We start from the raw sequence: 26,515 nt of genomic DNA on the forward strand, positions 1-26,515 counted from the left end.
ACTGCACTCCAGCCTGGGAGACAGAGCAAGACTCCGTCTCAAAAAAAAAAGTAAAAAAAAAAAAAAAAAAAAAAGGAAGAAAGAAAAAAAAAAGAAGGAAATAAAAGAAAATCTTAAATCTTAAAATCATTTACATCAAATACGCTCATCTTTAGAGACCAAATTTCTCCAAGAATTAAGTATCTGTGTGAACTGGAAACTCTTGGGAAGGGTCATTTCCGTTTGCATTAAAGGCCTTCCTCACTTCAGAGCACGTCTTTTTGAATAGCAGGAGGCCCCCAGAATGATGCAGGAGCTCTGCATAACCTGTTGACTCACAAGGTAGAGACTTCTGAACCCCAGAAACTTCCCAAAGGGCAGGAGCAAGCGCACTGTCAAAGAGGAATCCCACAGGGGTCCATCCTGTGGTTTTAAAGACAAACATCCACCAAAAAGACCATTCAGTGTTGGATGTTACCTATCCAGCCTTGGGTGGGTCATGCTTCCCGAGATGTTGTAGGTGTGTTCCTCTTCTTCCAACCAGTCAGCCGTGCAGAAACACACCTGGATATGCAGCTCCAAAATCCCTAGTTGAGACGTGTTCCGTGCATTGTTCACTAGCAGAAATGAGGTGAAACTCATGTCTGCATTAGGTGGCAAAATGTGACCAAGAGGAATCTGCCCTCGGAGCTATTGTGCCCCTGACCTGCTCTATGTGTAAGTCTGTCCATGGCTTATTTCAAAGATACACAAAGTGTCATAGAGTATAGGGTTTCTCACCTAAAGAGAAAGCAAGAATATTCCTTTTGGTGGCACAAAGTTAGCTCAGGGGATTCCCCAATATGTGCCATCAGGAAGAATGTTCAGAAAATACTTTGGGGGTGGATATGCAGAAATGTTACTGCTTTGGAGTTAAAAAGAGGGGCCAGGCCGGGCGCGGTGGCTCACACCTGTAATCCCAGCATTTTGGGAGACCAAGGTGGATGAATCACGAGGTCAGGAGATTGAGACCATCCTGGCCAACATGGAGAAACCCTGTCTCTACTAAAAATACAAAAATTAGCTGGGTGTGGTGGTGCGTGCCACCAGTCACCAGCTGCGCAGCAGACTTACTGAATTAGAACCTCAGGACCAGGCCTCTGTGGTATTTTAAGCTCCCGCCACCCACTGAGCTTCTGACAAATCCCTGGGTTTGAGCGCCTGTGGGCAAACGTGCGGAGGGGCAGAGAGATGCATAATGCAGACTCTGGCTTCGGAACTGGACTGCTTGAGTTGGAATCACGCATCCATTCTGTCTGCACTGTGTAATTTGGGGTAAGCTTCCTAAACTCTATGCTTCATTTTCCTCTGCTAAAAGAAAGAGCTAACACTAGTGTCCACCTTTGTGGGTTTTTGTGAGGATTAAAGAGCATATGTATATATATACTTGTAATTCCATATATAGAATACTTGTAATTCCATGTATTCCTGCTCTAGAATAAGCTCCTGTGTAGCTTTTTCTTATTTTATCTGATGAAATCTCCAGTGGCCAAACACACTGATCAGAAAGTGAAGCATCCGCTCCTCTTGCTATCTTTACTTTAACCACTGCCCCTAGACCACGGTCTGGGAATGGCAGGCATTCGATAATCAATTCATTATCTTAGTTAATGAATAATCAGTGATTAATGAAAATGCCTCATAAATTCTCTCATATTTATTGTCAAACTCTGCTTTTTTCCTTAAAGTTGCCAACCAGTCTGATTTTTCAAAAGAAGCCAAGTATCAAAGGTTTTTGAAATAAAATCCCACAATGTTAAAATAGAAGTGGCAAAATAAATGTTTATATTTATAGGTGTGTAATTTATATTTGCAATTCCTTGAGATTCCTTGTTTGTGATTTGATGCTTTTTTGTTTTATTCCAAAGCAATGGGGCTGTAATATTTAATATAATTCTCTGTGCAGGAAACAAAAGTCATTCATTCACAAGATTCACTCAGTATCTGTAGCTTTCAAGCACAATTCTGAGAAGGATTCTGTATCCTCCAGGGAAGAGACCTTCATAGACTCGTCCATACCTGGGAAGCTTCCCCAGTTAGTCTCAGAAGGTTTGCCATGTTTCTATCACTCTCATCAGAAGAAAAAAAAAAAAAAAGACTGACCCAGGTGATGATGGCCATCAATTTTCTCATATATTCAGCTTCCATATTAAAAACTCTCACACTTGCCACTCAAAATTATATGCTAATCTGTGAAGAAAAAGTAGGCACAGCAGGCCGAAGACTGCTATTGAAACTGCCATTGCAAAATTATAACTGAGACAGTGAAAGAAATCAGACCTAACCAAGTCCATCTTGCTTCTAGCCTCCAAGCTGTCCTTGTTCATTCCTAGGCACAGGCTGAACTAACTCTGGGAGGAACTTATAGTTTATAGTATAAACCAAAGACAATAATAGCCCTTTCCCAAAACAAACCCCCTTCTTACCTGGGACCTAGACTGCCTTTTTAGGGCTAACAAATTCGCCAAAAGATGAGAAGTTACGGTTTAGGAGTCACACAGCTAGAGGCTACAAGATTCTGACCCTACCCGAATTGCTCCTGCGGATAACATCACTATTGTAAAACCTAAGACCAGTGCTTGAGATATTTTGCAGACCCTGCACGTGAAGGATCAGCTGGCACCACTCAGGTCAATAAACTGGATCATCTGGTATTGTGACCCTGACCCAGGAACTGACTCAGCATAAGAGGACAGCTTCAACTCCCTATGATTTCATCTCTGACCAAACCAATCGGCATTCCCAACTCACTGACTTCCTCCCACCCACAAAATTTTCCTTAAAAACTCTGATCCATGAATGCTCAGGGAGACTGATTTGAGTAATAAGAAAACTCCAGTCTCCCACACAGCCAGCTCTGTGTGAATTACTCTTTCTCTATTGGAATTCCCCTGTTTTGATAAATCAGCTCTGTCTAGGCAGCGGGCAAGGTGAACCCGTTGGGTACTTACACTATCCTTAGAAACAGCTGCTCGAGATGTTTCCCCATTGTCTGGCATCTGGTAACCTGGATTTTGGGTAGATACTCACATTCTCAAAACGGGTACAAAGGGGCTTATCTTGTCTAAACAACGTAGTCCTTGTGATAGAGACACTAGGCAGGGAAATTCCGGGAAGAAAAGGGCAGGTCTCTGGCAAGGGTCCCATCCTCAAGCCTGGAACTGTGGGCCACAGTCAGAAGATGATTCCTGTTTTCTTGCTTGAATGGTGCCTTTTCCAAAGCCACCTATGGCCCGCCCCACTCCCTATCCTGTTCCATAAAAACCCCGGGCTCCATCTGCAGACAGCGGAAGAGAAGAGGAGATGCAGCTGGATGTTGGAGACTACCATATGATGATGGAGAGAAGCAGCTTGACTTCAGAGGGATTGCTTGATGGCGTTGCTTCTGAACAGAGTCTGGGGGAAGACCACCTTCCCACTCCATCCCCTTTCCAGCTCTCCTTCCTGAGAGCCACTTTCATCAGCAATAAAATCCTCCCTGTTCACTACCCTTCAGTTCGTTCATGCAACCTGATTTTTCCTGGACACTGAATAAGAGCTTGGGTGCCATGGGTGTGGATGCTAAAGGCTGTCACAGTGACCCTCTGGCCTTGCTGATGGAGAGCAACCACTTCATGTGAAAAGGCAGAGGGTCCACTGAGCTGTTTAACACTTAAACCATCCATGTACACCAAGGCCAAAAAGAGCACTATAACACAGGCCCTCCGGGGCTTTGAGGGTGGCGGGTATCCCCCTAGATCCTGCTGCAGGCCCTGCATGAAGTTTTGATCCTACCGGTGCCCAAAAACACTCACCCCACCTCTTGCACCCACTCACCTGCGTGCTTCCTCCGATAAGGAGTTGAAACAATGGGTTTGAGTAAGTGAAGTGTGCCCCTGCCGTCACCAAAGTGGCCAGCTAGCTCCGGGGCCCACACTCCAGTTCCCGCACTCCAGTTCCCACACTCCAGTTCCCACACTCCAGTTCCCATCCATGAAGCGGTCAGGGAAAATGTTCTGCTTCACTTGCTGAATTCTTGCTTTCCTTCTAGGAGTCTGGAATTTTGCTGCCTGCTGGGCAGAGGGTTCCTATGTAACTGGCTTCCAGTACAAGCCCTGGGCATTGAATTTCCAATGGAACGAGGGTAGATAATTTTTCAAGTGTGTAGTCATGATTTGAGGCTGGAGGAATGAAGAGTGTCTTGAGTGTCTTGTAGTCACAATTTGAGGCTGGAAGAATTAAAAGGCTGGATTTGAGGCTGGAGGAATTTACTACAAGGAGAGAAGACTCTTCGAAATTTTAGCCTGGTTTTCTCTGAACTTCACTACATGGGTCTTTTCCTCTTGCTGACTTTGCTTGTATCCATAATAAATCATAGCTAGTGGTAAAACTTATATGCTGAGTCCTGTGATGCCTCCTAGAAAATCACTAAACCTAAGAGTAGACTTGAGGACCTCTAACACAATATTCTTATTGCAGGAAGCCTGGGAGATGTAGATTATTTGTTTTTCTATTCCATGTTGCAGCGTTGGGTTTAAATATGGGGTACTATCAATATATATAGTGAATGAGTGGCTCACATTGATATAGGTCATAAAATCTGATTCTCTTTTGTTCTGGGTATTCAGTGAGACTGCATTTTCCATCCTCCAATGCAGTACTGTGGGCCTTGTGACTGGAGTCTGATGAATGAAGTTGGGTCGGGGGGTTCAAGTCTATTACTCCCAGATTTGGGCCATAATATCCTCCCATGTGATCAATCTGTGCTCCATCTGTACTCTTACCCATGCACTGGCCAGATGTGTAAGTCCTAGCTGAGGTCCGCCAGCATACAGGATGGTGGAACCATGTGATGGAAGGAACTTGGGTCTCTGAGCGACTATGTGGAGCAGAGTGATGGTTGCATCTCCCTTTCTAACCCACAGCTAATTAGATGCTACCTTAACCTTTTGGGTTAAGCCCCTGGGATCTGGGGATTTGTCTATCCCTGTATTTCACATTTTCTTAACTAATTCAGAAAAGTCCTGGGTGAAAGATAGATACTCCCTAAGTGAACAATACAAATTCCATTTAATTAAAACTTCAATCCCTGAAGAAACAGGAAAACTCCATAAACCTTTAAAAAACAATTTCCATCACTTCTAAATTCAGTCTATTATACTTCAAAACAATGTACAGTGTGTAGTCTTTATAATGACACTGTGACATTTGTGATGATGTTAATGTTTCTGAATTGGGATTCACTAAAAAAAAAAAAAAAGCAGGTTCCAGAATGTAATTGGTTAGATAGTAAACAATGTTTCTAACCAAATTTTCTTCAAAAGCATTGTAAAAATCAAAAGCATATAAAAATCTATAAAGTACACCAAACTTCATTTATTACTTTCTCTATTAGGTATTGGACTGTTTGCATATTTAAAACTTTGCATGTCAGATAAAATAGTTTATTCTTTGTGGATCATTTGTTTTATTGTGTTAAGGTAATAAAGGGCAAAAAAATCTGACATTCACTCTAAAATGCTACTAGATACACATACGTAAGAGTCTCAAATACAATGCTTCAAGGAATATAACCCATAGAACTGAGTTTCTCTCCTCTTCAGCTACCAAGGAAGGCTGTTGTAATATCATCATAATTGGTTCTTTCCTGTGAATGAAATTTCTAATTGAATTATGCTCCCAATTCTTATCTAGATTTATTATCACATTTCAGAAACCAAAAGAAGTATCTTGAAAGATTGATAAATTCTTAAAAGAGCACCTATTAATTAAAACCGATGTCTTCAAGAATAGGATTATTTGCAATCTGGAAAATCACAAATCAGATTAGCTCTAACCTGCTTTGATTCTTTGTGGGTGTAGGGTGTAGGGAGAGGAAGTAGCATTAGGAATTTATTTTAATTCATATCCAGCCTTAGCACAGTCTAGTGGTTAAGATTTCAGCCTCTAGATTTGTAGGATTTAAGTATAAAACCTGACCTCTTACCTGCTCTGTGATCTTAGAGATTTAATTCACCTGTCTAAGACCCAGGTTTATCATCCATAATATGCTTACCTTCAGAGGGCTATTGAATAGTTTCAGCAAAATAAAATATCTAAAGTTCTAGGCAAAGTACTTAACATATATTAAAGGTTCAATATTGTCCTTTGCATTACTTCAAAAAGGACTGAATCTATATTTGAGTCTAAAAGCAAAATTTAAAAGCAAGCAGCTTCTGTATCATTTGTCAGGAGAAACGGTCATGGAACATTTTAACACCTTGTAAGATAAGTTGCTTGAACGCATCCTTCAACCTGGATGTGTTGAAAATTTACTGTGCTCCAGAGGTTGGAAGTAAATCCAGTCCATCTAATACTCACCCTTTCTCTTCACAGAAGAGAAAGTTGCGGAGTTGGGGCAAGTGGGTGTCTCCGAGTGTCCCTTTATCCCCCCAGAGCACGCCTCCCTCCAAATATTGTGCTGAAACTGCTAATTACAGCCTGGAGACCATGTTGCAGATGCAGCCATTTGATTCACTCTCCTCGTTTCCCCCCGCCAGAATCAGTGAAACTTGTCCTCAGCTAAATATTACAATGAAAAAGGTCTAATGCGAGCAATAATGTGTTAAGACTTGAATTGACTCCAAGAGAAGTGATAGCGCACTGTTGATGTAGGCAGCTCAGCTCGTGTGGGAGTTTCAACTTGGCATGAAGGGATCCTTGTGAAAGTGCACAGATTGGTGCTCCAGAGACTACTGTATATTTCAGATGGGAAGGAAGGCCCCTAGACCACAGACCATTCTCCAAAGAAGGGTAAACTCGAATGAAGGTCTCAATCTCTTGACCTTGTCATCCACCCGCCTCGGCCTCCCACAGTGCTGGGATAACGGATAACAGGCATGAGCCACCGGTCAACATGGTGAAACACGTTCTCTACTAAAAACACAAAAAAATTAGCTGGGCGTGGTGGCAGGTGCCTGTAATCCCAGCTACTCAGGAGGCTGAGGCAGGAGAATCACTTGAACTGGGGAGACAGAGGTTGCAGTGAACAGAGATCACACCACTGCACTCCCGCCTGGGCAACAGAGCAAGACTCCATAAAAAAAAGAAAAAATGGAAAAAAAACCCCACAAAGCTTGAATAAGGGACCTTCTTTGAAACTTGGCACTGTTCTGGGAAGTGATGATGTAAAGTCTATATCTATTAGGTTAACTTTGAGAGGATTGGAGGGTCAAGCTAGAGTTTTACTTCCTGTCTGGTGAACTCCTATGCATGCTTCAAGACCCATACAGTATTTCCCCTATTGGGAAGTTTTCCTGCAGATGCTAAGCCTCCAAAGCTTGAACAAGAAGAAGAAAAAATATCAATTGCTCCAGAGAACTGAGGAATAATAAAGGAAACGGGTCATGGCCAGATGGAAAGGCCATTCCTTCAGCAAGGCAAGTCCCTTAGGAGAAGCTGGCAGGACTGGCCCAGATCAGCTTGAGGGCTTCACTTGGCAGCAAGTATGTGCTGGGCCCCAGATGAGTGAGCAGTACTGCACAGTCGACGCCACTTGGGACAGCCCTCCGCCAGTGACAAACAGGAACGGGAGGACTTGTGCCTTGCTTCGTCACCCCTGGAGCAACAGTTCAGAGATATACCCTGCACCTTCTCATGGAAGCGTTCAGCGGGATTGGGTCCCAGTTGCTCACAGCAGTAAATGGCTCATAAATATACTTTGTGTCATTTTCCTTCCCTTCCACATCTTGTGTTCCCTTTCCTCTAATGGAGTTTCATGAAATTGTATCCCAAATGGACTCTGGATGCTCAAGGTCTGGTTTCAGCATCTATTTCTGGGGGATCTCAGCCGAAGATGTTACCGTCTAAACGATTGATAAAGTTCCCAAAATCATGAAATACTTGGGGTAAAGAAGTGTTTGTGTATGTGTCTGTGTGTCTGCCTGTGTGTGCATATGTGTGTTTGTGAATCTGTGTGTTTGTGTGTGTATGTGTGCATATGCGTGTGTATGTGTGTTTGTGTGTATCTGTGTATGTGTGTGCATGTGTATTTGTGTGCGTATTTGTGTGTGTCTGTGTATGTATTGTGTGTATATATATCTGTGTTTGCATATTTGTGTGTGTGTATTTGTGTGTGTCTGTGTGTGTATGTTTGTGTTTGTGTCTGTGTATGTGTGTGCATATGTGTGTTTGTGTGTGTGTGTTTGCATGTCTGTGTGGGTATGTGTGTGCATATGTATGAGTATATATGTGTGTTTGTGTATGTGTGTTTATGTCTGTGTGTCTGTGTGTATGTGTGTGTCTGTGTGTATATGTGTGTTTGTACGTGTCTGTGTATATGTGTGCATAATTTGCAGGTCTGTGTGAGTATATGCGTGAATGTGTGTGTCTGTGTGTGTGTGCATGTGTATATATGTGTGTGTGTACGTGTGTGCATAAGTGTGTGTGTGTGGGTATGTGTGTCTGTGTGTCTGCCTGTGTGTGCATATGTGTGTTTGTGAATCTGTGTGTTTGTGTGTGTGTGTCTGTGTATGTGTGTGCATGTGTGTTTGTGTGTGTATTTGTGTGTGTCTGTGTGTATGTATTGTGTGTATATATGTCTGTGTGTTTGCATATGTGTGTGTGTATTTGTGTGTGTCTGTGTGTGTATATGTGTGTGTGTGTCTGTGTATGTGTGTGCATATGTGTGTGTGTAAGAGTGTTTGCATGTCTGTGTGGGTATCTGTGTGCATATGTGTGTGTATATGTGTGTTTGTGTATGTGTGTCTATGTCTGGTGTCTGTGCGTGTGCATATCTGTGTCTGTGTGTGCATAAGTGTGTTTGCAGGTCTGTGTGAGTATATGTGTGCATGTGTGTGTCTGTGTGGGTATCTGAGTGTATGTGTGTGTGTCTGTATGTCCATATGTGTGTGTGTCTGTGTATGTGTGTGCATAAGTGTGTTTGCCGGTCTGTGTGAGTATATGTGTGCATGTGTGTGTCTGTGTGGTTACGTGAATGTATGTCTGTGTGTCCATAGGTGTGTGTGTCTGTGTATGTGTGTGCATAAGTGTGTGTGTGGGTATGTGTGTTTGTGTGTCTGCATATGTGTGTTTGTGTGTAATGTAATGAAGGTGTTTAATTTCATTTTAGGGTTAAACTGGACAGAACAGGGGCAGCCCTCACCGCACAGCAGCATGTAAACCACTGGGAATTGATGGGAATTGATGAGAATCATGGCCTGGGGGTACTTCCGCCCCGTGCCGGGCTTGGTGTGGCCTCTTCACGTAGGCTGCCATCAGAAGGGACCCCTGGCTAAAGGCTTCTTGGTGAGATTTAGAGACATTGGGAGTCTTACTAGTAAAGATGCAGTAATTTTACAGTGAAAATAATGTCTCACACATCAGTTACGCCAGTCGTCTAAATCTCTGCACTTTCATGGTAGAGCTCAATCCATAGAGTCTTCCGGAAACTCTGAAATTAGGAACTACTGTGACATTCCTGCTACAAATATAGAACTGAAGTTTGAGGAAGTTAAAACATCTGCAGTAGGTGAGGCATGAGGGCAGAGCTGGGGTCTTACCCAGGCCTCAGAAGTCACTGTTTTCAGAAACGCCATTATGTTGAGTCTATTGATCAGGCCTCATGAGGTTGAGCTGATGTCATTTTCTGACCATTTCACGCCGTCCAATCTGAGGATTTCTATCATCCCAGAGCTGAAAGTTTGTTTTTCACTCTTGCATTTTCTGAAACTAACAAAAAATATATTAGCTGTAATATTTTCTCCCCACATTGTATATAAGCATTATACCAGTCTTTTCCTCAATGATGCAGTTTGCTGCTTTAGATATGCTTAAGTTCAGACCTTGAATTATGTCCTGTGAATGCTGGCTTTCTGGCGGGGAAATGCGACCAGGTGGCAGAGGACATGAGCCTGCAAAGGGTGTCCTGGCCGTCAGAGTCACGTCTTGCTGATCTCCAGCCCCAGAGCAGGGCTCCTTGGGCCCCTTCCTGGCTCGAGGCTCTGGTTCCTCTTGGCAGATGCAGTCCCAGGCCAGAACATAGGGTTTGGTGAGTAGAGCATCCCAGTTACCTATCGCAGCAGAACTAAACTGATGCTGTGGCTTGGATTAACAACAGTCACTAAAAAGTTTTATCAAACCCTGCAATCCTGTTCAACATTCAATGAAACAAAAGTGCGGTGCTTCCGGGCTGCATTGTAAAGTGTTTTAACCTCAATGGAATCCCTAAAGCAGTGCTTTAAATAATAATTTAAATTGAATGATTGAGATTTGTAGCCCCACTAGATTTTCCATTTCTTCACCAAAACTTACTCATTGTTTGAGACAGGATATTCTTTCCTTTCCAATGGGAAAAACCCCAAACACCACAACAATTTGAGCAACAAGTTGTGAAACAAAGCCCTGTTCTTCTCGTCAGCTCAGTTATGCATCACAAGACAACATTTATGTGACTTTAATGAATTTATTAGAAATTTTGCAGGAGACAAGAGAATGACTCTTCAATTATTGTGACAATGCATTTGTTGCCATTAGTATCTGCAAATAGACACCATCTGTGACATCGATAAGACTGAAATAGCACATCCTAGGAAGGGCTCAGTACTAGATATGGTACCTGAATGGCAGCCAGGTCCTTCCTCACAATGACATTGCCTTTTCTGAAGGCTGGAAAAATACATTATGGTTGGTATAGCCTATCCACAGCAGTCTATCTCACAGACCTATCTCACACTTAGGTCTACTCTGGTCATATTTGTGATGTGAACTTGAGAATTCAAAAGTACATTCTTCTGTTTGTCACCTAGATAAAGTCTGCCTGTATAGCAAGGAAGAAAAAGAAGGCAGAAAGTGCTCTCCATTGATTCTTAGGTACATCCACACCTTGGTTCTACCTTCCATCTCTTTCTTGGAATAAATCATTCCTTTTAGCTTGAACTACTTGGAGATATTTCCTGTCCCTTGTAAACAAATGACCTGAAACAAGAATATCGCAGATCCTGGACTAAGGTAATAGGTGAAAACCAGATAAATCTAGTCAATGAAAATAAAGCCAGAGCAATGATGATTTTGCCATTGCATAATAAAACTTCCTCCTTAAAATTCATGAATATTTGTACAATAAAATATTTTCCCTTGGGTTGCAACAACTTGGTAGCCCACAACATTTTGAAAGGAAACAACAGGTGCTGGAGAGGATGTGGAGTTATAGGAACACTTTTACACTGTTGGTGGGACTGTAAACTAGTTCAACCATTGTGGAAGACAGTGTGGCACTTCCTCAAGGATCTAGAACTAGAAATACCATATGACCCAGCCATCCCATTACTGGGTATATACCCAAAGGATTATAAATCATGCTGCTATAAACACACATGCACACGTATGTTTATTGCGGCACTATTCACAGTAGCAAAGACTTGGAACCAACCCAAATGTCCATCAGTGATAGACTGGATTAAGCAAATGTGGCACATATATACTATGGAATACTATGCAGCCATAAAAAAGGATGAATTCGTGTCCTTTGTAGGGACATGGATGCAGCTGGAAACTATCATTCTCAGCAAGCTCTCCCAAGAACAGAAAACCAAACACCGCATGTTCTCACTCATAGGTGGGAATTGAACAATGAGAACGCTTGGACACAGGATGGGGAACATCACACAACCGGGGCCTGCCGTGGGGTCGGGGGAGAGGAGGGAGGGATAGCATTGGGAGATATACCCAATGTAGATGACGAGTTAATAGGTGCAGCACACCAACATGGCACATGTATACATATGTAACAAACCCGCACGCTGTGCACATGCACCCTAGAACTTAAAGTATAATAAAAAATAAATTAATTTTTAAAAAAAGAAAGAAGAAAGGCACTTACAAAATTGTCTTGTTTCATGACCCACCCTCTTCAGCAAGTCAGCAATAGACAACATTCCTGACTTCGATGGATATTTGTTTTGCTGTCATTTTTCCAGGGACTGTCTTGCATCTAGTAAGTCGACTGCTGCAGTATGAAGCTAACTAAATGTGTCTAGATGGTCCTCCCACTCGGAAAGTCACATGTGTGCCTCCTGCCTCCTGTCTCCTGCCAGTTATTGTATAGAAAGGTGGTCTATGTGTGGTTCTTGGTTAGATGGGGTCAACATGAGTGTTCAGTGGTGCCAGCACCAGTAGCCATGTCTTAGCCATATTATCCTGGTGAAGTTTATGGTTGTATTGCTAAACTCCACAGGCCTTGTTGGCTCCTGCTAATTCTCTGAGCCATAGTTTACTTTGCTTTTCTGTGAATTCTAAGAGTCAATTCCATTTTGTGTTTATTTTATCTTATGCCAGTTTCTGTTAGATTAAAAATCAAACAAGCGAACAACAGTGACAAATGGGACAACCCTGGATGAGACATGGACAGGGAGCCTCACTCTTCCTGAATCTGCTTTCACTGGCAGAGAGCTCATTAGCTCCCAGGGCAGTCTGGTCCAGCTTTGGAAAGCTTTTGTGATATTATTATTTTAATCCTAATTTCTAGAAACCCACCAAATAAGTATTGTTTACGTTATTTTTCTATTATTAGCTCCAAGTTTCCTAAACAGTTTGAAATTACATAAATTTGAGCGTTTATCTCAGGAAGAAGAGAAAGGAGGGTGGGATAAATACTTTACATAGGCAAACAATTCTGCCACCGTTCTACTCAACCAACACCCGTCAGTGAGCATGAAGTCAGTGAAGGCTCCTCCAATGGTAGAGATTTTTTAGTTTTATTTTTTTGCTACCACTAGGCCCTCAATGCCAGCGCTCCTCTGTGTTTAGAGCTCAGCTACAGAAACGGTGATTTGCCGCAACACTGGATGGGAAGAGGGTTGGGCTGGGCTTTGTCGGAGATTAGAGAGGTTTCCAAAGAAGGTCGTGACTACTTCCAATTTTTGCCTTCAATGCTGATAGGTTTTACCTTCCCCCACTAGGATTCCCCGATTTTAATGAGGGTCTCCTTCCCAAGTCTCCCTCTCTATTTGTCCCAGGCACTTCATGATCGATATCCCTCACACACAGGTGAGTGGATGCACCATACACAACCATTTCTGATGCTCAGGGTCAGCCGTCGCTAGTATCTCCCCTCAGAGCTACCCACTGCTTCCCCTAAATTAACTTAATATTGTGCTTTTTAAAAATGGAATTACAGCTGATGATAGTGTTGGGTTTTAGTGGATTATTTGTTGAGTGTGTGTTTTTGTGTGTGTGTGTGTTGTCAGCTGTACTCACTGACAAGAAAAAATAGGCCACCTGGCCATTAGTTTAGCGAAACTCCTAAAGACCCTATTTAGAGCCGATCCTTGAGCTGAGTTCAGGAACACCAGGATCCTCTTCCGATTACTGCTTTTCACACCCACCGTTTAATTGGCAGTGATGATGAGCACAGCCTATGCTAAGCACACTTACTTTACCTCATGGATTCCCCAGGTCACATCCATGAGATAGTGCTATAACTTTTCCACGTTGTAAATCAGAAGCTAAGGCTTTGAGGGGTTGGAGAACGATGCCTAGGTTACACAGCTGGAAGTTTTCAAGATCAAAAATTAATCACTTCCTCATAATCCTGGAGCCCTCTCTCAGCCTGGGAGCTCAGACTCAGGGGTCAGGTGGTGACAGGTGGGAATTCGAGGAGGAAGACAGTGTGGGAGGCCAGCGCAAGGGCTGAAGCCCCTCCTCAGCTCCTACTAATGTATTCTGTGGCCATGAGATCCCCGTGGCCAGAGCTTCCTATTCTTCAAGAAAGCCCCAAAATTTAGGTTTTACTCTGGTACCTTGTAAAGTTTAAATGTTGGTACCACAATTTACCAAAGAAAAGAGAATGAAGACAAAATAAAGGAAAATAAAATAAAAAGACAATAGAAAAGATAAAATTATGTAAAGAAGACTCAGCATACTTAGAGTTGCATTTGGCCATCGGCTCCAATCTGCCAGGCCTGGGTTACTGCCCTTGTCCGAGGTCAGGGAGACACCAGGTATCCTTTATTTGCTGAGGTGTGCTCAGTACCTTGCACAGAGCCTGGCACGTGGGAGGTGCTCATTAACACATGTGGAATGCATGAGCGCAAGAAAGATGGTGAATATGATCATGAGTAATTGCAGGGTAGAAATTCAAGCACGTTCATCAGCGGCTATCCTGGGAATTCCATGGCATGTTCTGTTCTCTAAGCACAGCTATTCTAACTATAGATGGCCAAGATTGATCATTCTCTCAAGGGCATGGCAGAATCGTTTGGCACTGGGTCTTTTTACGTTAATTTAAATTTCTTTCACATTTTTCCTATTGTGCTAAAGCCCATTTACAAAGAAAGCAATAAACAGATGTCTCTCAGCACCAAAGAGCTTTAATCTTTCACACAACTTTAATTTTATGTTCCTGTTTAATACTCATCAGTAAATATTGTGAAATAAAGACTTCAGTCCAAATAATCCAGTTCTACTGGAAACTTTGAAGAGTTGAGACTGAGGACACACCAGCTTGACCAAGCTAAATGAGTCACACAGCCACTGTTTAAAATGTGTTCTGTGGCCAAATGATCGTCCAAAAACTCATCCAAAGCAAATGCATTCAAAAGAGACTTTTACTGAGTTCATCCAAACATAAAAGAGCAGTAAGAACAAGACAGGCTCAGCATTGACCTTGGCATGACCTTGTGGCCACCATGTTGCTGTCTCAATGCCAGTGCTCAGGGAACATTGGGGATATCCCTGCTGACCCTCTGGATGAGATAATACATTCAAGACCCTTGGTCCATAGATGATGGAGTCCTCTGCTGAAATTTCTACAGAGGCCAGGAAGGAATATTAATGAGTAAAGAAAGCGTATTTTATTCTAATTCTTGCTCACTCATTCATCCATGTATTCATTCTAAAAATCTTTATTGACCAGAGTTGTGCAACATACACCCTGCCAAGAAGAACAAGAATGGGGCTCACATCAGTGCCCTCAAAAGCTCATATTTTGGTTAGGGGCAAAGTAAGCAGATGCCTGTTGTATGGGGCAGGGACTGCTAATAGGGTGAGCACAGGGATGGGCAAGTCTACAGGGGCCAGGAAGGAAGATGACTCATTAATTGCTTACTTATGACAATACCTGGTTAAATTATTTTAAATGCACTAGCACATTGAATCCTCACAACAGTCTTGGAAGAACTATAGTATTTCCATTTTACAAATGATAACACTGAGAGAAAGTTTGAAAATGGAGCCAAGATATGGAAAGAAATGTAATAAAGTACCGTTTGGTCCTAGAAATAGAGACAGTAAGATTGGCTACTAAAAATCCAACCTCCCAGTGATGTCAAGTTTTGTTCAAGAGAGTATCAATACTCAACTCCTCAGGAGGTTATGTTTTCTACGGTAACTCCTCATTAAGCAAATGGGCCATGGTTAGGTCACCTTCTTGGCTGTTCTCCTGGCCTTCAAGAATGTTTGCTAATTTGCTAACAGTCTTCATTCTAAACCCATTAAGGGCCTGTGGCTCCTATGAGTTGAGATTTGTTTGATACCATATTCCTTTTTTCAAGACCGTCAAGAAAAAGAAATCCTTTATTCTTCATGTCCAACTGCCACCCATAGTCCTTACCCTACCATGCCCCAGTGGATGTAAGTATAAATTTCAAGAGAGTTTTCTGGACTATCTCATTAAAGAAGGTCCAACCTAACAATATGTTTCAACCCTTCTTGCTCCAATATTTAATAGGCATATTGTTTATGCCACAAGGGTGTTATCACCACCAACTTGCGTTCTGGAAGTATTTAAAGAAACACCCTCTCACGGGAAAAAATGTATGTGGTTACCTTTGGCCTTAATTGTGATTATGTGGGGAAACCCTGTGACAGATCGTCTGTTGGCAGCATTTTAGTACAACAACCCCATAAAGAAGACAGCACAGTTAATGTTAGTTTGGTGGCACAACAGTCACATTTTCCTGTTGCTTGTTGTAACAAGTGAAGCATGGTGGTATAAGAAATCATGTGAGGGGGAAATTAATATGGGCTGGATTTTGGCTTTTTACAAATTTCATGAAAGCAAACCCACAGACCAAAGAAACTCAACAAACTCTGAAAACAAGAACATATTTCACAATGAAGAACATTACCATGGATAAACAAAGTTATTTAATAAAGACTTTAATAATGATAAAGAGGAAAATTCCTCAAAAGGACAACATTTCTACAGATGCATGTGCTTGATTAAAGATCTCCAAAACACGTGAAGCAAAACTTACAAAACTACAAGGAGAAATAAATAAATACACAATTCTGGTTAATAATTTCTAGAACAAAGAGGAAGGGTATAGAAGACTTGAACAACAATATCAGTCAAGTAGACCTTAGAATGTACCACCCAATATTATCAGAATATATAATCTTTTCAAGTGTATAAAAATACGTACCAAATTAAACTATATTCTGGATCATAAACAAATCTTAATAAATCTGAAATGATTCCTGTCATACAAAAAATTGTTCCCAGCAAATGGCAAAAAGATATCTTGAAAATCCACCAAATTGTCAGACCATAACTAGCACTCTTCTAAATAATGCACAGATCAAAGAAAATACTGAAAGGGAAATTAGAAAGCATTTTGAACTAAATGAAACTGAAACTGTAATTTATCAAAATGTGTGTGATGTCACTAAAGCAGGACTTAGGTAGACAAATTATAGCACCTACTCCCCAAATTAGAAAATTTGTGAAAAAAGATTCCAAGCAATAATTTTAGCTTTCCACCTTAAGAAAAATTTTTTAAAAGTGATAATTATGAAACCAAAAGCTAGTTTTTTCAGATTTTTAAACTGGATAAACTTCTAGCCAAACTCATTAGGAACAATAAAAAAGAAAGACAGAAAAAGAAGATACAAATTGCCAGCAGCAAGAATAAAAGAGGTTAAATAATTACATATTCCCGTAATATTCAAAAGATAATAAAAGGACATTATGAATAACTGTAACAACAAATATAACAAATTGGATAAAATTGACATGTAACTCCTAAGGCATGTGCTGACAAAGCTTACTGAAGAAAATTATATACTTGGAATCACCACACGTGTGATTATATAACAGTAAATGTTATAGGTAAACATCTCACAAACAACATTCGAGGTACAGATTATTTCACTGGATAATTCTACCAAGTAAGTAATACAGAAATAACATAAGTCATACCCAAACATGCAAACTCTTCTAAAAAGTTGCAAAGAGAAGAATTCCAAACTCATTGTATAAGACCAGTGTTACCCTGATAACAAAATGAAAGACATTAGAGAAAAAGAAAGAATACTAGTATATTTCATGAAACAGATAGACAAATGCTAAACAAAATTAATCAAGTATCATCCAACAACATAGATGAATATAACATCATGGCCAAGTATGTTTTCTCTGTAGAATACAAGATTTACTTAACATTTGAAAATCACCATATTAGGGTAAAAAGACATATTACCATCTCTGTAGGTGTACAGAAAACATTTGAGAAAATTCAGTCCTCTCCCCTAACAGAAAACTCTCAAGAACTGTAATAGAAGAAAAGTTTCTTAACTTGATAAGGGGTATCTGTGAAAACATACACATAACATCATACTTAATGGTGAAAGAATTACTGTTTTTACCCTAAGATCAGAGACAACAAAGGATGTTCATTCTTACTACTTTTATTTAATATTTTACTGACTGCTCTGGCCAGTGCAATATTGCCTACATTTGTAAGTAAAAAAGTAAATATATATATATATTTTTTTAAATAAATGCATGGATTTTAAATAGTTATATAGTTTAGAAAGACAAAACTATTTTTATTCACAGATGGCATAATTGTCTATACAGAAAATGTGATGAAATCTAGAAAAACATTACTATAACTAATAATTAGGTTAAATAACATTGCAGGATACACGGTCAGTATATAGAAATCAATTATATTACTATCAACAAGAAATGAATAATCATGAAATAGACCATTTTTGAAAATACCATTTATCATACCAACAACAAAAAATATGAAATACTTAGGGCAAAATATAACAAAAGATGTGCAAAACCTGCACATTGACTGCAACAACACATTGCTCAGATGAATCAGGGAATAGCTACATTCCTTAATTTCATGCCACCCATGGGCATGAAAAGTGCCTTTGATCCTGTCATGCAGCCACAGCTGATTGTACCGGAATTAACACCTGACCCAGGTGGGGCCAATCAACGTTCTCCTCTCCTTGAAGCGGGCAAGAACCCCTGGTCCATGAGCTGCAGGGAGCCGACGTGAAAATCATACAGAGGCTTGTAATGCTCATGGGTTTCAATGTTGCTGAAATGTCAGTCATGCCTAAATTGGTGTATAGATTCAGTGCAACCCAATTCAAACATCAAGTAGATGTTTTAGAGAAAATTGATAATTTGACCCCAAAATTCAAAAAGGAATTCAAAGGATTTAAAATAGTAAAAATAACATTGAAAAAGAACACATTTAGAGAAACTTATTTCAAGACTTATCACAAAGGTACAGCAATGAAAACAGTGTTGTGTCAATGTCAAGAGTGGCCAATAGATAAATGGAACACAGCAGAAACTCTAGAAATAAGCCTCACATAAAAGGATGCCTGATGTCTAACAAAGTAGCATGAACAATTTAGTGGAGAATAAAAGATGAAAGTTTCAAAAAATGATTCTATAAACATTAGATATTCATATGTAAAAAATAACTCTGATGCATATCTTTTATAAAATAACTTAAAATGGGTCACAGACTTAACTATAAAACATAAAACAATAAAACTGATAGAATAAAACATTGGAGAAAATCTTTGTGACTTCAGATGGCAATAATTTCTTAGATACAAGACCAAAAACATGATCCAAGAAAACAAATGGATTAATTAGACTCGGTCAAGAATAAAATTATCTGCTCTGTGAACTACTCTGTACCGAGAAGGATGAGACAGGCCACAAACTTGAGAGAAAATACTTGTAGCTCAGACATCTGCTAAAATATTTGCATCAAAAATATATAAAGACTCAAAATGCAATAAGAGAGCAAGGAATGAAATAAAACTGCACAAATACTGCACCAAAGAAAAGAAATGGATGCCAAATAAATCAGATTAATAAGATGCTTCATATCATTAGTCATTAAATAAATGTGAATTCAAGCACAATGAGTTACTATTACACAGCTATTATAATGGCTAAAAAGTTTAACAATATAAAGTGATAATGGCAGGGATGCAGATTTTCTGGGATTCTCATTTACACATTACTGGTGGAAATTCAAAACATTAAACCACTCTGTAAGGGTAATATGGTTTGGCTCTGTATCCCCACCCAAATCTCATCTAAAATTGTAATCCCCACATGTCAAGAGAGGAACCTGGTGAGAGGTGATTGGATCATGGGGGCAGTTCACCCCACACTGCTTTTGTGATAGTGAGGAGGTTCTCACGAGACCTGATAGTTTATAAGTGGCAGTTTCCCTTGTGTGCTCTCTCCTGCTGCCATGTAAGTTATGTCTTGCTTCCCCTTTGCTTTTCACCAAGATTGTAAGTTTCCTGAGGCCTCTCCAGCCATGAGGAACAGTGAGTCAGTTAAATCCCTTTTCTTTATAAAGTACCCAGTCTCGGGCAGTTCTTTACAGCAGTGTTAAAATGGACTAATATAAAAGGTGGCAATGTAATCATTTATTTTAAACTTAAGCATACACTTACCATATAATCTAGTAAATTCACTCACAGGTATATACCAGTGAGAAATGGAAAATAAAGACCACAAGAAGACATGCACATAAGTGCTCACAATAATTTTATTTAAAATCACAAAAACCGGGCAACACCCTGAGAACATTCAGTCAGTGAATGACTAAAGAAATTATAACACATTCATATACTACTCAGCATACTAAAATACAAAAACTATTGATACACAAAATACTAAATAATTTTTTTCTATGTGAAAAAAGCCACTCTCAAAGTCTATATATTGTATCATTCTATTTTTATGACTTCCTGGAAAAGGAAAAAGAAAAGGAAAAGATATAGCTATAGAGGTGGAAAACATAGTGTTTTGGGATGCATGTATGGGTTGACTACAAAGTGACATCATAAGAAAGTTTTGGAGGTGATGGAGCTGTATTTAAGGAATTATGTTGGTGAATATATGACCCTATGTATTTGTCAAAATGCACATGACTATATAGCATAAAGAGTAGATTTTCATGTATGTGAATTTAAAAAAATCAAACTGTAGGAAAATGCAAGATGATATGCCAGACTGTGACACACTATACCTTTGTATTACAAATAGTTCAGTTCACCCTCCAGAAAGTGGTGGAGAAGAAAAAAGCTGATCTAAATGATTTTGGAAAACATTGTTTAACTGGATGTCTTAAGGTCACAAACAAAAGAACTGTGCTCAAACATTATTCTTGGTGGTCAATTTGATTCTCACAGGAGTATGTGTTAGCATTTCTCAAACTATTTTAACTGTATACAAGGTTTGAACAAATAAGTAAATATATTGTAGATATTTAGAGCCTGTTTTCTCAACTGTTAGCAAAAGAAGATAACCTTACAGAAAGGGGCTGGCTTACAATGAAACTTCATTATTGGATTAGAATCAGAGATATCAGTATAAACTCAAATATCTATCTGATCTGTCTATCTATCTATCTATCTATCTATCTATCTATCTATCTATCCATCCATCCATCCTATCTATTTATCTCTTTGACTCTCCATGCATCCCTGTATCTGCATCTGTAGCTACATGTAGACACATGGATATCCATCTGTCTATAGCTTGACATACATATACATATAACTAGATAGAGAGGGTTATTTTTGTCTTTGCACAGATTAGTAAACATGTATTTCCAAGATTTCCTCAATGAGGGTAGATTTAATGACACTGCAGCAGCAATGTGCACACATGATAGGTAGATCTTGGTTTCTAATTACCTATCTCCAATAAAAGAAAACAGGGCTGCTTGGTTGGTCTCATGGCTGAGGCACGAAAAATACAAGATGAGCCTGAAGCATTCTGTAGTTTCAGCAAGTTAAGAAAGTTCTCAAAAAAGAGAGACATCAAAAGAGTATAGAAACTGCCCTGAAATAACTCCAAATGGCAGAAGTGGGAACAACTTGAAAAACAAAATAAATAATGATAGAATTGAGTTGTAATTCAAAGAATAAAGTATTTTTGAATCCAGATGCAAATGAACAAATAATTGAATAGGAGAGAAAGGTCAGCTCTACCTTAGAGGGGGATTCCAATTAATGCATGTAAAAAAATTAGGGAAAGAGAAAAATTACTACTTAGAGAATTAACACATTAATAATTTGCTGCATCCAACATCCATATGTAGATGATAAAACTGGTGAGCAGAAGTTTAAGGAGAAGCAGGAAATTTGCATAGACTCAAATCATATTCCTTGAATCAATTAGTTTGCTTTTTTCTTTATTTTTATTTTTATTTTTTTACTTTAAAAGGGAAAACTAGTAACTTCAGATTGGAAAGTCTAGAAGGTACCACCTCAGCCAAGTGATCAAGGATAACATAAACAGGACAGATGCATTTCATGTATCCTCTTTGCAAAGCACTGAGAAGCGCCCATGACCTCCATGGTATTCTTCCAGTAAATGATAATCTTAAATCATAGGAAATCATCAGACAACCCAGTTTGAAAAAGAGTATAAATATAATTGACCAACACTCTTCTAAATTATCAAGGTCAAGAAAAACAAGCAACGTCTGTGGAACTGTAACAGATTAAAGAAGAATCAAAAGATACCTCAGCCAAGAAAAATGAAGACTCTGGTATAGGACCCTAGTCAGAAAAAAGCTGGTGCAATTCAGATGGTCTATAGTTTAGTTAATAATATCGTAACAATATAAATTTATTCATTTTGATAACTTAGAAGGAAACAGTATGTACCTTATATGGGAAGTCTGTGCAACTTTTGCACCTTTTCTGTAAATCTTACTTCATTTTTAACAAATTTATATTTTTCTGGAAAGGCTACAGCCAATGCCAGAAATACTGCCCAAAGCAGAGAGAGAGAGATGGAAAAAATATTCTCTCTTCTCCATTCTCCTCTCCGCTTATTGTCCATCAGTGCCTCCCACTGGTTAAATCTACCCAAAAGATAGCAGGGAGAGAGATATGCGAAGTGTAGCTGTGGGCAGCTCAGGTAATAAAGAGAAGAGAGCAGGGGAACAATGGGAGATAATTTTGACAGCAAATAGGTAAACGAGCAGCACGGATGAAATGGAATACAGGCCATCCTTTACATTTCCATAGCTGAGATGTGTGAGAGACTCAATGTCTGAGATACTGTCAGTTCTCATCACTCACTCCAATTTGTGTTGCCTGCTTCATAGGGTAGGACTTAAATACACATCCTATTCCATAAAGATGGGTGTACAGTTCCTCCATCATTCATTTCCTGGACAAGGGTTAATGTCTCTTAGTGTGCTGGAGATGATGAGATTCAGTGTAGAAAAGGCTAGAGATAGACAGGTTAAAAAAAAAAAAGGTGAGTCTGAGACCAACATAGCCAACACTCACCTTGTGCTGAATCCCATCTCTTCTCCTGATGGGAAGAATGGAACCTAGGGCACATGGGAGAAACTCACACCTGAGCTTTGCAACTTCAGTTGCAAATTCCATGTCTTCAGATGAACACCAGGGCCAACTTCATTCCTTGAGCTTTGGTATGGACTGAATATTTTTATCCCTGCCAAATTCATATCTTGAAATTCTAACTCCCAATGTGACAATATTATGAGGTGGGGCTTTGGGGAGGTGCTTAGTCATAGAGCCCTCATGAATGGGAATTAGTGCCCTTGTAAGATGAGACATGAGAAAGTTGCATCCCTGTCTCTCCTCTCTGCCCTGTGCAAACCAGGAAGAAAACCCTCACCAAACACTGGATATTCCGGTGCCTTGATTTTAGACTTACCAGACTCCAGAACTATGAAAAATAAATGTGTGTTGTTGAAGTACTCCAGTCTGTGGTATTCTGTTATGGCACTCAAACTGACTGAAACAACTTTGTTAGCTCTCACCAAGTGAGCATTCTTCTGCCACTGTGGGCTTGAGTCAAGAAATAAATATCAGATGTTTAAGAGAAACATAGTTATTATCATTTGTTATAGGCTAAATTATGTCCCTCTAAAATAATTCATGTGTTCCAGTCCTAACTCCCAGTACCTCAGAATATGACTATATTTGGAGATAGAGTCCTTAAAGATGTAATTAACTAAAAATGAGGTTATTAGAGTGTGTCTTAATCCAATATGGCTGATGTCTTTTCAAGAGAAGGAAATTTACACACAGACGTAAATGTGTGTAAATTTAGAGAAAAGACCATGTAAAAACACAGGAAGAAGATGGCCATCTACAAGCCCAGAAGAGAGGACTCAGAAGACACCAACTCTGCCAACACCTGATCTTCAACTTCTAACCTTCAGAGCTGTGAGACAGTAAATGCCTTTTGTGTAAGCCACCAGGTCTGGGTCACTTTGCTATGTGGGTCTTAGAAAACTAACACTAAATGACACCTATCTCCTCGATAAGAGAGGTCATAAGTATGTTGGTCTTAAAATTCAGCAGAATTTTCATTTTCCCCAGGTGCCCAGGGAGACAAACCGGTAAATGTGAGAAGAAGAAATACTTCTGATGTTTTCCCAGGTAAATCTAGAAAACTGTGACCCTCCTTTTCACCATTAAAGTAACACCTTATATTGCTCAAGAAAATACTCTTGATATTTGCATCCATCCTGAATATGGCCAGCTTCCCAGAGCAGCATTTGCTGAAAAGATCATCAAATCTTGGTGATTTAGAAAGTCAAATTCTGATCCCTCATGGGCATATTTTTTTGAGGGAATGAGGAGCTAACTTATGGTAGAAATCAAATTTTGTTATATCTGATTTTGTTAATTTGAAAAACTTAAAAAGAAAATAATTAAGTCTATGTGTGTCTGTATCAGACTAATGTGGTTCAACATTTATGTAACAAAGTTGTGACTTGTTTTTCAGCTCCATGGACCCCAGGTTGAAGGCCATGTAGCCCGAGCATGCTCAGATGTGCCAAGCAGGCAACCATGGGGGGAACCTAAGTGCTCTGATGGAGGAGTGGGGACTGAATTAAGAAGAGGACACAGCATGGCAGGGTCCAGGATCCAATCAGATAGAGCCCTGATTGTCACTCCATGGCAGTATCCAGTCAGACCATGCTTCCTGGCATCACCTCATCACAATATCCAATCAGACCACACATCATTACCTCATGCTTATAAAACTTGACCCAATCTCCAGCTCCAGAAGACAGATTTGAGTGTTTCTTTCTGTCTCCTTCCCAGTCAACTTGCAATAAAGCTTCTCTTTTGCCCAAAGCTGGTGCCATGTTACTGCCTCTATGTGCGTTGGGCAGTGGGCCTTTTGAGTGTTTGGTAGCATAAGGGTAAATTTCCAATTTCATGTCTCTTTTTTATTGTGTTAAAATATGCACAGCATGTTGATATATTTAAGTAGGCTTCCTGTGACAGTTTACCTATTTTTTTTCAACTTACAAGGCCTAACACATTCTTTGCACCTCACAGAAATGGGATATGCTATCTTAGCCAGTGCCTTGTGAGCATTTTCTTCTTCAGCTTTCTCTTAGGCAAAAATCAGATTTAAATTCAATTTGTAGTTATCTGTTCATGTCTGATAGCCAAATTGGGGCCATCACATTAGAGTGAATGCGATTAGACAGATGTGAGACGTCTCAGTGTCAGCTGTCTTCTTTAATTGCTTTTGTGGATGAGACAGGAAACATTATTGGTAGTATCGTAATGCTCACCAAATGTCCTCAAAATGGCCCTCGGGAGCACATATCGATTTAGCAATTGGCTCTACAACCCTAAAGAGTAAGTGACTAAAGATCTCTGTTAACATTGGTTATAAATTAACTACGGAACTTTGGACATATCCCACTTTCTGTGAGCAGGAGATATCAATCTATTTCAATTTGTTGATATCCCTAGGAGTCTTACATATTTAAACCTTAAACCCAGAAGCTCCGGCATCTGAATCATCAATCTCTTTTACTGCATTTCAGCTGTTTCATGTGCTTTTGTTTTGTACATCTCACACAGGTGGAATTTTTCTTTTTCTGAGTTAAATACATTTAACTTGATATATAGAGTTATTGTGTGAGGCCAGAATATTTTCAGTTCATATCTTCACTTTTGTTTTGTTGTTAGTGTGTTACTCATTTCTAGCTTTGAGTGGCAGAATCTCTCCTGAACTCTAAGGAAATTAAAGAAATAAAGGAAATGTCTGCAGGCATCCCTTGGCATGTCTTTTTATTTTGCCTGTCACACCATAGCAGCCAAACAAACATAGCAGTTTTATAAATGATCCATTGAATGACAAAAACCTTCCCATTCTCAATGATTTTCACATGGGATTTATTTTTTCTGTATGTTTCTCTCCAATCTTTGCATCTTGGATTTGTTAAAATAAACGAATTAAATTTAAAAATTTAAAAAGGAAACTTTAAGGACCTCAAATTCATCAGAATCTACCCTTTGATTATAGCATGAGAACTGCCCTCTTCTATGACAATTTAATCCAAACCCAATATAGACCTTCACTTCTGGGGTCACTAAATAAAAATAGTAAAGCTGTCAGAGTAATGTTTTAAAAGCTGTTCAAGATCTGTATTTACTTTCTTTCCTTGACACCTGGATAAATGTTCAAATCTTGTTGCTGCTTTTCAAATTGGAATGTGTGGAAAAACTGCTTCCCTCTACCATAGTCTAATCTAGAACTAAAACCTAGCCTTAGTAAGCATTTAGTCTTGACAGTGACCATTTAAGCTTGGGACATGGACTCTTCCAATGTGGCCAGTGTGCTAACTTGCTGTGCTCATTAGCAGTGGAAACTGACACTCTAAAAGAAAGAAAAAAATTAAGTCTAAGGACAAATTTCCAATTTCATTTCCTTTTTTAATCGTGCTAAAATATATATAACATATTGACAAATTTAACTATTTAAAAGAGACAATTTAGTGGCATTATGTACATTCACAATTTTGTGCAATCATTATCACTATCTAGTTTCAGAACTTTTTATTACTCTAAACATCTCTATACTTACTAGCAGTCATTCCTTTTTCCCCCCACTCCTAACCCCTGTCAACCATCAATCTGTTTTCTGTTTCTATGGATTTTCCTGTTCTCGACCTTTCATATAAATGGAATGGGGCAATAAGTGCTATTTGGTGACTGGCTTTATTTTGCACAATTTTCAATATTCCTCCATGTTGTAGTAGCATGTATCAGTAGTTCATTTTTTGTCAAATAACATTTTATTGTGTGAATTTGCCACATTTTGTTTATTCATTCATTTGTTGCTGAATGTTTGCATTATTTTCCACCTTTTATTCTATTTTGTTTTATTTTTCACACAAGCAGGGTTTCCCTATGTTGCTTAGTCTGGTCTCAAACTCTTGTACTCAAGTGATCC

The 26,515-nt window shown here is 39.5% G+C and overlaps 1 long non-coding RNA gene across 1 annotated transcript; it reads left to right on the top strand.

Moving 5' to 3' along the window:
- Nucleotides 1-1,234: 1,234 nt before the first annotated feature.
- On the top strand, nucleotides 1,235-24,149 carry LOC126930972 (uncharacterized). The gene is made up of 3 exons (XR_007717741.1): nucleotides 1,235-1,293; nucleotides 23,632-23,691; nucleotides 24,041-24,149. It is a non-coding gene; the product is annotated as an uncharacterized LOC126930972 (long non-coding RNA).
- The last annotated feature ends 2,366 nt before the right edge of the window (nucleotides 24,150-26,515 follow it).

Source organism: Macaca thibetana, chromosome 11, assembly GCF_024542745.1.
Source record: "Macaca thibetana thibetana isolate TM-01 chromosome 11, ASM2454274v1, whole genome shotgun sequence".
Classification (NCBI taxonomy): Eukaryota; Metazoa; Chordata; class Mammalia; order Primates; family Cercopithecidae; genus Macaca; species Macaca thibetana.